The sequence below is a fragment of the Dermacentor andersoni genome, chromosome 5 (genome assembly GCF_023375885.2).
Source record: "Dermacentor andersoni chromosome 5, qqDerAnde1_hic_scaffold, whole genome shotgun sequence".
Lineage (NCBI taxonomy): Eukaryota > Metazoa > Arthropoda > Arachnida > Ixodida > Ixodidae > Dermacentor > Dermacentor andersoni.
This window is the reverse complement of record NC_092818.1, coordinates 75,327,473-75,339,263: the sequence shown is the minus strand read 5'-3', so window position 1 is coordinate 75,339,263 and position 11,791 is coordinate 75,327,473. Positions and strand designations below refer to the sequence as shown.

Below are 11,791 nucleotides of genomic sequence, written 5' to 3'. Positions count from 1 at the left end.
ACTTCCATGAGATCTGTGCATTGTATGCAGGTTCGTGCTTGCAGAGCTTGCAGCTCGCGTCTGGGTATTGTGTTGAATTTACTCTGTCTAAATGTACTGGGTTTCGGAATATTCTGGTTTGCAACCTCCTCCAATCTGTTTCTTGAAACCTGTCGAGTTGTTTGCGGGGTTGTGGGTATGTTTCTCCTCGTTTCGTATAGTGTGTCAGTATGTCGTGGTACGTGACCAGTCTATGCCTATTGTCTCGTATCGCTACTTCGTTGTCGTTGCCTCCCCGCTGTCCTTCCCCTTTCCCCGGGGGTTGCGGGGTGTTGTGCCGTCACTGTCCGAGACGCGGTGGATTAGTTCTCGCGCGGCTCGGTCGGCCTTCTCATTGAGGTTGGGAGGGCCATTCATGGTTACTTCTCCCATATGTACTGGGATCCATTTGAGGTATTTGGGTCATGTCAGAGAAGCACAAATGTATTGTTCCAAAATGGTACAGTGTTACTCCGCTGCTAGAAAGGTGATTTAGAAGAGCTCTCTAACTCCATTGACTAAATTTTCAGAGGTGATTGCAATGGGTGATTCCCCTGTTACTCTGGTATTGCTAGTCTGGTGCTTACTGTCAGTGATATACACAGCATGCCAGTCTTGGAGCTCAACTTTCAAGAGCCAATTAAGAGGCATGTCATGGGTGATTTAATAAGCTTATTAGGCTTCTTTTTAAACAAACAATTAATTTATTCTTTATTTTTGCTGTCATTTTGATGGCCTGTCTATGCTTTTTGTTTTCAAAGGCCATATTATTTTCATAATTATGGCCTTCAATGTTTAATTGTAATATCCCTTATAATCCACAGTGATTACTCGTAAAAGAGAAATCAATATAGAACAAACAGTAGATGTGGGTAAATGTATGTGCATTGACTTGAACAGTCACCTGCAAAAGTTTAAAGTCAGGTTGCTCAATGGATTGAATAATCTCAGTTGGAAAGCAGCACTAAGTGTGTTCATATGCCCCTCACTCATCCAGTATACGTAAATGTAACCAAATGTAGTATATGTAACCAACACACTCTCAGACTTTAGCGCAATAAGTTAATATGTTGTGTTATGCTGTTGAGTTGAGACTGTGAATGGAACGATTATTAAAATGAGCAAGCTAGAGACAACTATTGCAGTGTTTATAATTTGTGGTAATTGCAGCATGATATTGCAAAAGAACATAAATAATGCTCCTCTCAATGTTTCTATCTATGCCTTTCGTTCATCTCTTAGTCTCTCTGAAATTAAGCAGCAGAGCATGGCACAAGCACTGCTGCTTACGTCTATAATGGAGTCATCAGTGGGTTTCAGACAGAGGCAACTCCTGTCCCTTATGCACATATGTTTTGGTATTTTCAAGACTGTTCCTGTCATACCAAAGCCAAGGCTCACTGGCCCCTCATGGTATTGAAGCTTGCTCACCAATTACTCAGAGTGGATGATACATTTTCTGGATTTTGTCAGGTGCCATCTGTCTTGCCCTAATCATGGTATGAAAGGTAGGTCCTGCTGGTCCAATGCAGCTATCTTAATAAAAAAATATTATAATTTGCATGTTTCTTCTCTTGGCCACCGAAGTGCATCATCCAAACGAAACACAAACACTTTTTTTCCTAGGCGCACTCTTGAAAACAAAGGCTTGCAGCCACATGCAGAAGAAAGTACAAAACAAATTATGCAAATTAATGCTCTGCAGTGTGCAGATTATGCAATGTGTACAGTAACTAAGGCTGCACCTCTAATGCATTAACTGTATTCGAGATTATGAAAGCTTTTTGCTAATTAAGCCATGTTCTAAAATTGGATTGCATACCCTAGCTGCATATGTGACTAAAAATGTGGTAGCTCAGTTGAAAAAGCTACAAGTGGCATTCCTGTGGGGTATGTTTGTTCACTTGAAAAGCAGATTTTACTCAGTTGGTCGTATGACAAGAAATTTTGTTGTTGTGTTCTTAATACTTCATTCCTACATTGCATATTACACTACACCCTAAAGGTCCACACAGCCCACATATATCATCATTAAATTAATAAAATGTGAATACCATGTGCACATTTGTAATGTTCCTCTTCAGGCGAATATGTACGGTACTGTACCTATATGCCGCCCTCATCATTCGTATACACGCTAATAGGAAGTTCGTTTACATAGTTGTGTGCGAGAAAAATACTAAACAGCACTTCATCGGCATGTCGTCGGCGAGCATATCTCATGAGAGCCTCTCAACTGTACGTGCCAATTCGACCGAGTCATACATACATACATACGGTGCGATTCGGCAAACATGAACCTATCTCCAGGGCCAGTATGTCAATGGATTCCTTTCTCGGGGTTATCGTTATTATTATTACCTACCGTCCATATAAACGACCTATCGGTGATAGTGTACGCGCAGCACGGCAAGGAAAGGCCCTAGCGAGTACGGCACCTCGATCCGGCCTGCCTGCTCTATCATAACATAGCATAACCGTCGGAATAAAGTGATCGCAATCGCACCTAAAGAGGCTAATGCCAACAGAGCTGTGATACGGAAGCGATCGACGTTTCACGTACCGTCAACACGCTAACTTAATTGTTGACAAAACACGATTTTACTACTAGCGCTGGCCAGACAGAAAGCGTTGTCGGCCGCATATGCCAAACTCGGTCCAAGGATGCTCGGGGCGGCCAAGCAATTGCTGACTCGGGCCCGGGCCGGGCTTGGACCTAGGAGCGTCTGGCCGGGGAACATTCATTGGCAACAGACGGGAAGTCAGCGAGTCGTGGAAAGTTCTTGCGCGAGCGAAACGCAAGCGAAATTAAAATATGTTACAATGTCCACCGTCTACAATCGGGCAGCGCGAAGCATTGGGCCGCGCAACAGCTACGCAGTTAATCTGAACCCTCGGGCTAATCACAGGTCACATACCGAACCCCGCGTCGTAAGAATGGGCTATTTTCCCATGCCCTTCACCTGCGGGGTGCCCTCACGCAGCGAGCGTACTACCATCCAAAAGTCAATCTATTATTGCCCGGCCGGCACCGCGTACGGCGGACGTGAGGTGGCACACAACGACGGGAGCTTTGCCCAAGCCGGATTAGCAAACGTTAAGAAACTGCCGTATTGTAATAAGTCGTGGTTATCAGCGCGTCAAATGACAAGGAAGAGCTCAATCATAAACTACGCTTATCCATGCCGGCCTGGTCGCTGTGGACGCGGATATAACACATAGCGTTACAGAAAAGTGTTCACAAACCATTAACAGCCCTGCTCGTGTATTTAATAACGTTTTCTACTCATCGTACCTTTGCGCTAGCTGTTACCAAAACTAAGATAAATCCTAACCAATTCGCCCACCTTGCTGTCTTGCTGACATAATATGACTGGTGAAAGTTATTCTAGTGCATGCACATATATCGTATTCACATGTGCATATATTGATTGTTTACTTCAGCATAAAAAAAAGAAGGATGCTCCATCTGTATAATTTCACAAAATTACATTTTCCTTCCTTTCCTTTTTTTTTACTGTTGCAGTGGGTTGAGTACAATATGTACAAATAAAATATGTCACTTTCACACTACTCCATCACTTAGGAACAGCAAATCAGCAATCAGGATGACAGATATATTTATTTTCTTATTAATTTTTTAAAATTTGTAGTCAGTATGAGACAGCTCACACTAAGCTTGCTTGGTTTTTAACAAGCTCTTGGTCAACAACGACACATACGTTTGGGACTCGGAAATAAACTGTGCAGTGCGTCTGTCTCAGCATGCTTTAAGAATGACAAGCCAAACCTTCATCTTATGCAAGTGTGGAAACTGACAGTTTATGCAACCACACACCCATAACACGTCTACAAACCTGTCATTCTCATGCACTAGAGGTTGAAGTTTGATGTCAAAATATATGTCACTTTCATCACTCATTGATTCATGCGTGACATCTCTTCTTGTACTAATCAAGACGTGGCTAAACGATACCATCTCCTATAAAATTTTTCTTTTCACATCTGCATGCAACACTTTTTGTTGTGAATGATGCAACTGCATAGAAGGTGGCATGCTCATAGCTTTAAAAAAATAAATTCTTGCAGTTCCAACTGGCATTCGTTCATTCCTAGAGCACATTTTCATTTCACTTCAATGCTCAAGCAGAATGTTCTCATAAGTGCATACTACTGCCCTCCGGATGTAAATTGTGCATTTTCAAGCGAGTTTCAAAACATTCTAAATAAAGTGCATATGCTATTTTGGCATTCAGCTGTGATCATTTATGGCAATTTTAATTTCTCCATTATTAACTGGACAACAGAATCTGTCACAGCTGCTCACGCTCAATGGCATATTTTCCTTCATTCCTGTCTACACTTCATGTTACCTCAACTCATTACTCTCCCAACCTGTTCATCATGTACACTGGCCAATATTCTAGATCTCATCAGAGGTAGAAAAAAATTAACATTCAAATATGCAAAGCCATCAAAACTGCCCTGGGCCTACCATCTACGGCTTTGACTACGAGACTTCTCAAGACGGGCATACACAACACCTGGCAAGAATTAGCCGAAGCCAGTCAGTTAGAATGACTTAAGCTCATGCCCACCAGGAGATCAGTGCTGCAACGGCTGAGCTACAGTGAAACCTTTATAGGCCACCACGGACTGAAAAGAAAGAATTCCTCCAAACATCTGCAAATCCCTGTGCATAGCACCAATTGTACCACAAGGAAAGAAGACAAGCCCAAGTGGATGCCCTACGGCAAAGACACAGGCAAGGTCCGGATGCCAGATACACCGACACAGTCAAATACCCGCAAAGAAATGCTTACGCCCTGAACGTCACAGATTCTAAGGGCAGAGAGCTAGCGTCTGCCACAGTCCGTGCGCAAAACTCTGAGACTGCAGAAGAGACGGCGATCGCCCTAGCAACTACCACGTGCAGACGCAGCTGTAGTTCTTTCCGATTCTGAAGCAGCTGTCAGGAACTATGCTAAGGGTCTAGTGTCGACAGAAGCACTAAAGATATTGAAGCACGACAGCGCTTCGATCCGCTACACCTGCGTGACTTGGGTTCCTGGGCATGACGGGCTGGAGGGGAACGAATCAGCACACGCCGTGGCCCGAGGCCACACCTGCCGGGCCAACCCTTCCTACTCTCAAGATGCCGGTCTGCGTCAGCAGGGGCAGAGACCGTACCCATCACCTACTCAGCGATCCTTCAATATCACAGGCTGGAACGCAGGCTGCACCCACCACCTCACCCAAAGCTCACCGAAGAAGAAAGTACCACACTCAGAAGACTACAGAGTAACACTTACACCCACGGAATACTCATGCACAGACTATACCAAATGCTACAAGGAAATACTCATGCACAGACTATGCCCAATGCTACAAGGATACCGCTGCCCAATGTGCGGCTTACCATACACCTTGGCGCACCTGATCCTCGAGTGTCCATGGCATCTAGATACAGACGCATCGCCTTCACCGAAAGAATATAACGCCAGACAAGAAAGCGAAGACCTCATTGAAACGTGAGAGGCCAAGCTCGTCTCCGAGGGCCTGGAGCAACAATGACACCTCGTCGCCAGGGCCAAGGAGGCAGCGAAGGCCAGAGGATTCCTGGAATGAGGAGACCTCCCACCTAGAGTAGAACTGGGGCTTAACCCGGGATACTGTTTCAAAAATAAATGTTCATTCCTCCTCCTCCTCATCTCGACCAGCGATCCTCTAATCTGTTCCGGCATTACTCACCTGGACGGGCTGTCTGATCATGCAGTTATAGTAGGTCTGTTTAACTTCTCTTTAACAAAAAAGAAAACACTACTAAACACATTAGGTGCTACAATAGGGCCAACATTACTCGGCATAATCGTTAATTAGCCACCTTTGCAGACACAGTCGAGCTATTGAAGAGAACTGGTTATGTTTAGAGCCACCTTTGCAAATCTTATCAAAATGTTCGTCCTTTTTCTCAGCATTAGATGCAACAAAACATTCAATAAACGCCTGCAGCACCTCATAAATAAAATGAAGCGCTCTATAGAATGGCAAATAAAAAAAAAAGCCAAGACATGGCAAAGATACATATTATGTGACAAAGAATGCCAGATGCTACTAAAATCCACACGTCAACAGGTTTACAGCTATGATTTATTATGAATAACAGTGATTATGGCACGTAATAAACCCCTATTCACAGCCTGACATAATCCTAATTCTGGTGGTGATGTAGTTCCTGAGTTATAGTGTGTGCAGTTACTAAATGACATGTTTTGTTGAGTGTCCAAATGTGAAGACATCACTGCATGCCCTGACTTCCCCATGCAATCTGACATGTCTGAAATTGTTATTAGTGGGTCGGGCATTTTTACCTTACTAAACAGATTAAAAACTTCATCTACAACAGGTCACAGCAAATTTAATAACAAGCTGCTCAAGAATGTGTCCCAGCTAGTGTCGCAACATACCCCCTGGGTTCATTCTTAAGACTGGTGAGTGGCTAAAGTCCTCCCATTCTACAAATCCAGCGAGTGTTTATCACCCTTTAACTACCAATGAATATTATTAACCAGTACAATTCGCAAACTTATGGAACACATTATTAATTCACAAGTCATCGACTATTTCGAAGATCCCAGTTTAACATTCAACTACCAGCACAGGTTTTCATTTACATTACGACTTAGCATGAAACCACCACATTTACTCCATCTTTGCAGCAGCTCACCACTCTCTTGGCATCATCAAATTAAACCTAAAGCATGCTTTTGTCAACATACATAAACTTGCTTACACTACACTAATCCACACAAAGCTCGAATACGCATCGCTAATATAGCACTCTGGCAGGTAAACATTGTTGACGAGATTGCATTTGTTCAAAACTGGGCTGCTCACCTTCATATTTTCCGACTATTCATCTTACACTTCCGTGTCATCATTAAAAGCACGTACTGATTTACAAGCACTATCCCTTCGCCACAAATCAGTGTGTCTTTGCCTGCTTGACAAACTTTATAATCGTACTTCTCTTCACAATGATTTCTTTCAGTCACCACCTGTCGTATTTTCATGCCGGGATCACCACCTCATATTTAAGCGTACACCATCTCGCACGTTACAATATGCATGCTCCTTTATACCCTGCACCATCACTGAAGGGAACTGCTTTCCCTCTGATATTGCCACAGAATCTGACATTAAAATTTTACGACGTGCTACGCACTGTTAATTAGTTGCCTTTTTTATTACATTCTTGTTTAGTTGTTTTTGTGAGTTACTAATAAATACCTGTATTAATACCGTAGTTTATGTGTGCATGCATATTTTCAACATTTTATTTTGCTGTGTGCATAACTTTTGTTTTGCAATTCTTATGATTTCTTACATTCTGTTTCTTAATACCTAAACAATGTTAGCATACCTTTGTTCTTTACTTTGTCCTATTATTTGTTGTAACTATTTCTTTGTAATCTCATTTATGTTTGTACTCCCCCTGCCCCTGTTATGTGATGGGCGCAACTGATGCCTTTAAGGGCACCGTTGAGCGCTGCAACACTGCTACTTTGATGTAGCAGTGTTGTGAGGCATTTTGCTACCCTAGGTAAAGTCAAACTACTGCACTCCTCTCCACTCTAGCACCAAATTTAGGTGCACCATGTGAAGAATTTTAAGACACATTGTAAGGCATTATAGTAACTAATATGGGAAGAAAGTTGGTACACAGGTTTCCAGGCATCACTTCATTGTTCTTTCAAAAGTCAGTCATCCATAGTGCATTTGAAATTGGATATTTTACGGAATCCAACATTGTCCTTTGCCATTGGTGAAATGTAAATGTTAAAGTGGGGTGAGGAACGACTAGATGCGATGTGCCCATCTAGAGCTGCCAAATCTAAGTGGCCACATGTTTTGCCTACAGCACAATATACCTCTGCTTGGTTGTGTTGCTGGTCAGAAATATACATACAAAATAACAGAAGGTGCTGCTGTGCCAATATATTCACAAAAGTCTTACATGATTATACAGGTGCCATCCATTAGCATCAAAACATGGCCTGCACAACAAGCACAGTATCTTCAGCGGAAATTGTAGTGTTATATCTTGCATACAGAAATGCAGAAAAGTGTAAACAAGGTGCACTCTGCTAAAATTTGTCTTGTGAATTCCTACTGTGCCAACTGTGCAGATTGATGGCATATAGTTTGATCTGGGAGCTAGCCCAATGCACATGTACACAAAGGAAAATGATTCACCTCTTAAATATGTGAAATGACGCCCAGGTAGGCACAGTAAATTTTCAACTTTGTATGCTTCAGTGTTATGCTAGAAGAAAACGTTTTTTTAGTGTGTTGCTGATTCACAATTATATACCAACTATGCATATAGGAGAAGAATCTGCAATCTTTTAGGCTGCGTGTTAAAATACCATGTATACAAACCCAGGGAAAACATGGGGAAGGCAGGAAATGGAAATTCAAGACGATGAGCAAACCGAGAACAAGATGAAAGCAGGAGCCAACGTTTCAACAAGTGGACTTGTCTTCTTCAAGGCGACATATGCTTTCCTCGCCACAGTTACAGATATTAAGAATCAATTTGGTTGATGCCCAGCCTGATACTCCGTGATTATACTGATAGATATGCATACAATTGTTTATCCTTTTTCTGTGGATTGCATTTCACCTACTAACAATTGAAAGATATCAGTCAACGTGAGATGCAAATAGTGTTGTACTTTGCGGAAGGTATGTATATATATATATATATATATATATATATATATATATATATATATATATATATAGCACCAGCAATTATGTTACGACCTTTGACGAGTCATGTGACGCGCTTGACACACCATGCTCGCCGCTGGGTTGTTGTGCTTTGAGTGCCACATGTTTTTCTGAGCACAGGTTTGACCGATAAAGATTTAATGTTGTGAAGTGATGTTTCCAGTGATGTCACAACAACGCAACAATGCTCTGAAGTATATATTTATTGATTTGACAGCAAGAATTCCATAGACATTTTCTGTAGCATGAAGGAAGGAGATGCAGATATGGTAGCAGATCTGAATCATCATTATTATTATTATTATTATTATTATTATTATTATTATTATTATATACATAATATTACTGTATTAATCATTAATATACATCATTGTACTGTGTGGTAGTACAATATATAGTATACCACTCAACACAGTCAGTGCTCAAAGTTAGCCAGGGCTCGAGAGAGTTCGGCCTCTCTTCCATTTTCTAAGCAGGGGTTCGGCCCCGTCTTTGCAGGTCAACTGTAGCACTGCGGCACCCATTCGACAAGCACTGTAGGTGATTTTATTGCCAATAGTGCCTTGTGAGGGGAAATTCCAACTCTCCAATTTTTTGGAATAATGAACTTAAATAAACAACAAATCGGTTTACTACCTCTGTCCAAGCAGCGTGATTATGAATGCCTTAAATTGTTGCATAATTCAAATAACACCCCACACTACTCATTAAAGAACAACTATCTGTCTCCTGATAATTTGAAACCTACTAGGAATAGCCACAAACTTAACCTTGCTCCATTTCAACTGCATACTAACCTGTTTAAGTATAGCTTTCCTCATACAATTGAAAAATGGAACGTATACTCCCAGGTGAAACTAGGTAAATTAGAAAAATCATTGTATTTACTTGATTCATGCTGCGTTTATTATACTGATTGTATCTTTTATATTGAAGTTATCATGTTTTTTAAGGCATTGAAGTTGATTTGTGCAGAAAAATATTTTGTTATATGCAATGTACAAACCCACTCCTGCGATAGCCCAATTGGACTACAGTATGTGAAAATAAAAATAAATAAATAAGTGATTAATCAGTTGATAGGGCATGAGCAAAGACAGAGCAACAGCTATTGTCCTACTTCTGCATGCATTTCCCCAAGGCATTGCACATGACAGTCACCACCCTTAATTGCTCGACTAATTAAGATTCTTGGCACAGCTAGCATACTGTTTCATGAGTCAGTTGAGTGTGAACCTACCTGTTCGTGAATTATTGAAGGTTCACCTTGGTTTCTTAGTTTACAAATTAATTTTAATTCGTTTATTTTTGCATTACGAGTACAGTGCTATACCATGCATGTACTTTGTACACTTTTGCAGTAAGCAGGTGTGAAACCATGAAATATATTCTTGTAGTGCCCTGAGGTTCTAGGTCCTTTCGGCTCCCCTTATTACCACCGGTACCACTATAGCCGTTACCACCAGTGGTGCGGCCGGTATGTCGATCGATACCGCCGGAATGCTTTATTGAGCGATATATGTGTGAACGTGACACGCGCGGCTTGCCCGTAAATCCGTTTCACTTGCGCGTGCCGCGTCAACAGAAACACGCCGCTTTTCTTTCTTTCTTTTTCTGGTGGAAATGGGGCACAACATCGAATAAACGAAGCTTTGCACAACACGTTTACAAACGGACAAACACGAAATAACAACCACTCTGACTCATCATTAACATGTCTAATTGACCAACGATTTGGCGGCTGTCCATTGTATTTGTTAGGTTGTTAATTATGCTGTTTCTCACTGGTCAACCAAGCGAGACTTTACTAGTAATCATGCAAGCCGTTCGTTTTCTTGCATTTCGTGACTTGCTCGTCCGGCTCCTTTTGCCGACGAGAAGCAGCCTATATTTCTCGCTTTATCCCCAGCAGCAATACTCTACAAAACGAAATATTGTCCCTACATTTAAACCCCATTCAACCAGGTTTAATGTCCTCGACATTGAGCCACAATATGTAAGGAATATCGTTTAAAGGCCGCAGGCCAGCTGACAATGGACATAAATCGGAGGGGCCGAGGGGCCAAAGAAACTAAACTGAAACATTGTTTGCCGTGAGTATTTTCTAAACAGCATGTGCCTTATATCTTAAATAAATAAATATAAAATAATCTAGACGGACATATGTTAGAACTTTGTTTTGTTTTGTCCATATTCAAACTCTTCTAGGTGGCGCCCCACAGCTCATCGAAATGCACGCAGCGCGAATTCGAATCCACAGCGAGATTTGAGCGCGGGAAGCTGTTATGTGCCAGTATGCTGGGGTAGGCTTGACAACTCAAAATTTTCTATTTGTACTTACGAAGCAGCAGTATTTGACAGAAAAGAATAATACTTTGATGCTCTTCTCACGCCTGCAAGCGAGGGCGGCGTGATTAACAACACAGCGTAATGCGCAACGGTGAACGCCAACGAACTGCGTGCCGCCACCAACCTGGACGAAGCATTTTGGTAAGCTCGTATTTTATTTCTTGTTTGCAAAGTTTGTCGCAGGCAAACAATTTCTTTATTTCTAGAAGGATCGCATTTGACTTCGCTATCGTGAGTCTCACGCCGTGAACAACGGCTTCTGCGATATCCAGAACGTATTGATGTGCTCAGTGCGCATGCATGATGTAAGACGATAGAATAAGCAGAACTGTGTAACCTCTATATCGTACAAGGGGGAGAAGGCGCGAAGATTATATGTCAGTTGAATAAAAAGGACACATCTCGTTTGTACGCGTCCTTTTGTTTTAGTTACTGTATATTTTGGTAATGTATCGTCATATGGGTTTACCAGTCATGGCCGGACTTGGTGCTCTCGTTCTCGCGTGCAAATGTGCCAGTTGGCTGAGGTGGCACTGTGAACAGCGCCAGACAGGGCGCGATTCCCCCGGTTCTTGAGCCCCTGGCCAAAAACTTATTTCTGGTATAGGAAAAATTTTCACAGCTGTGC

General features: G+C 42.0%; 1 long non-coding RNA gene across 1 annotated transcript; it reads left to right on the top strand.

Annotated features, from left to right (window-relative positions):
* Positions 1-257: 257 nt before the first annotated feature.
* On the top strand, positions 258-8,736 carry LOC129385009 (uncharacterized). The gene is made up of 3 exons (XR_008612538.2): positions 258-1,526; positions 6,425-6,509; positions 8,465-8,736. It is a non-coding gene; the product is annotated as an uncharacterized lncRNA (long non-coding RNA).
* Positions 8,737-11,791: the final 3,055 nt, after the last annotated feature.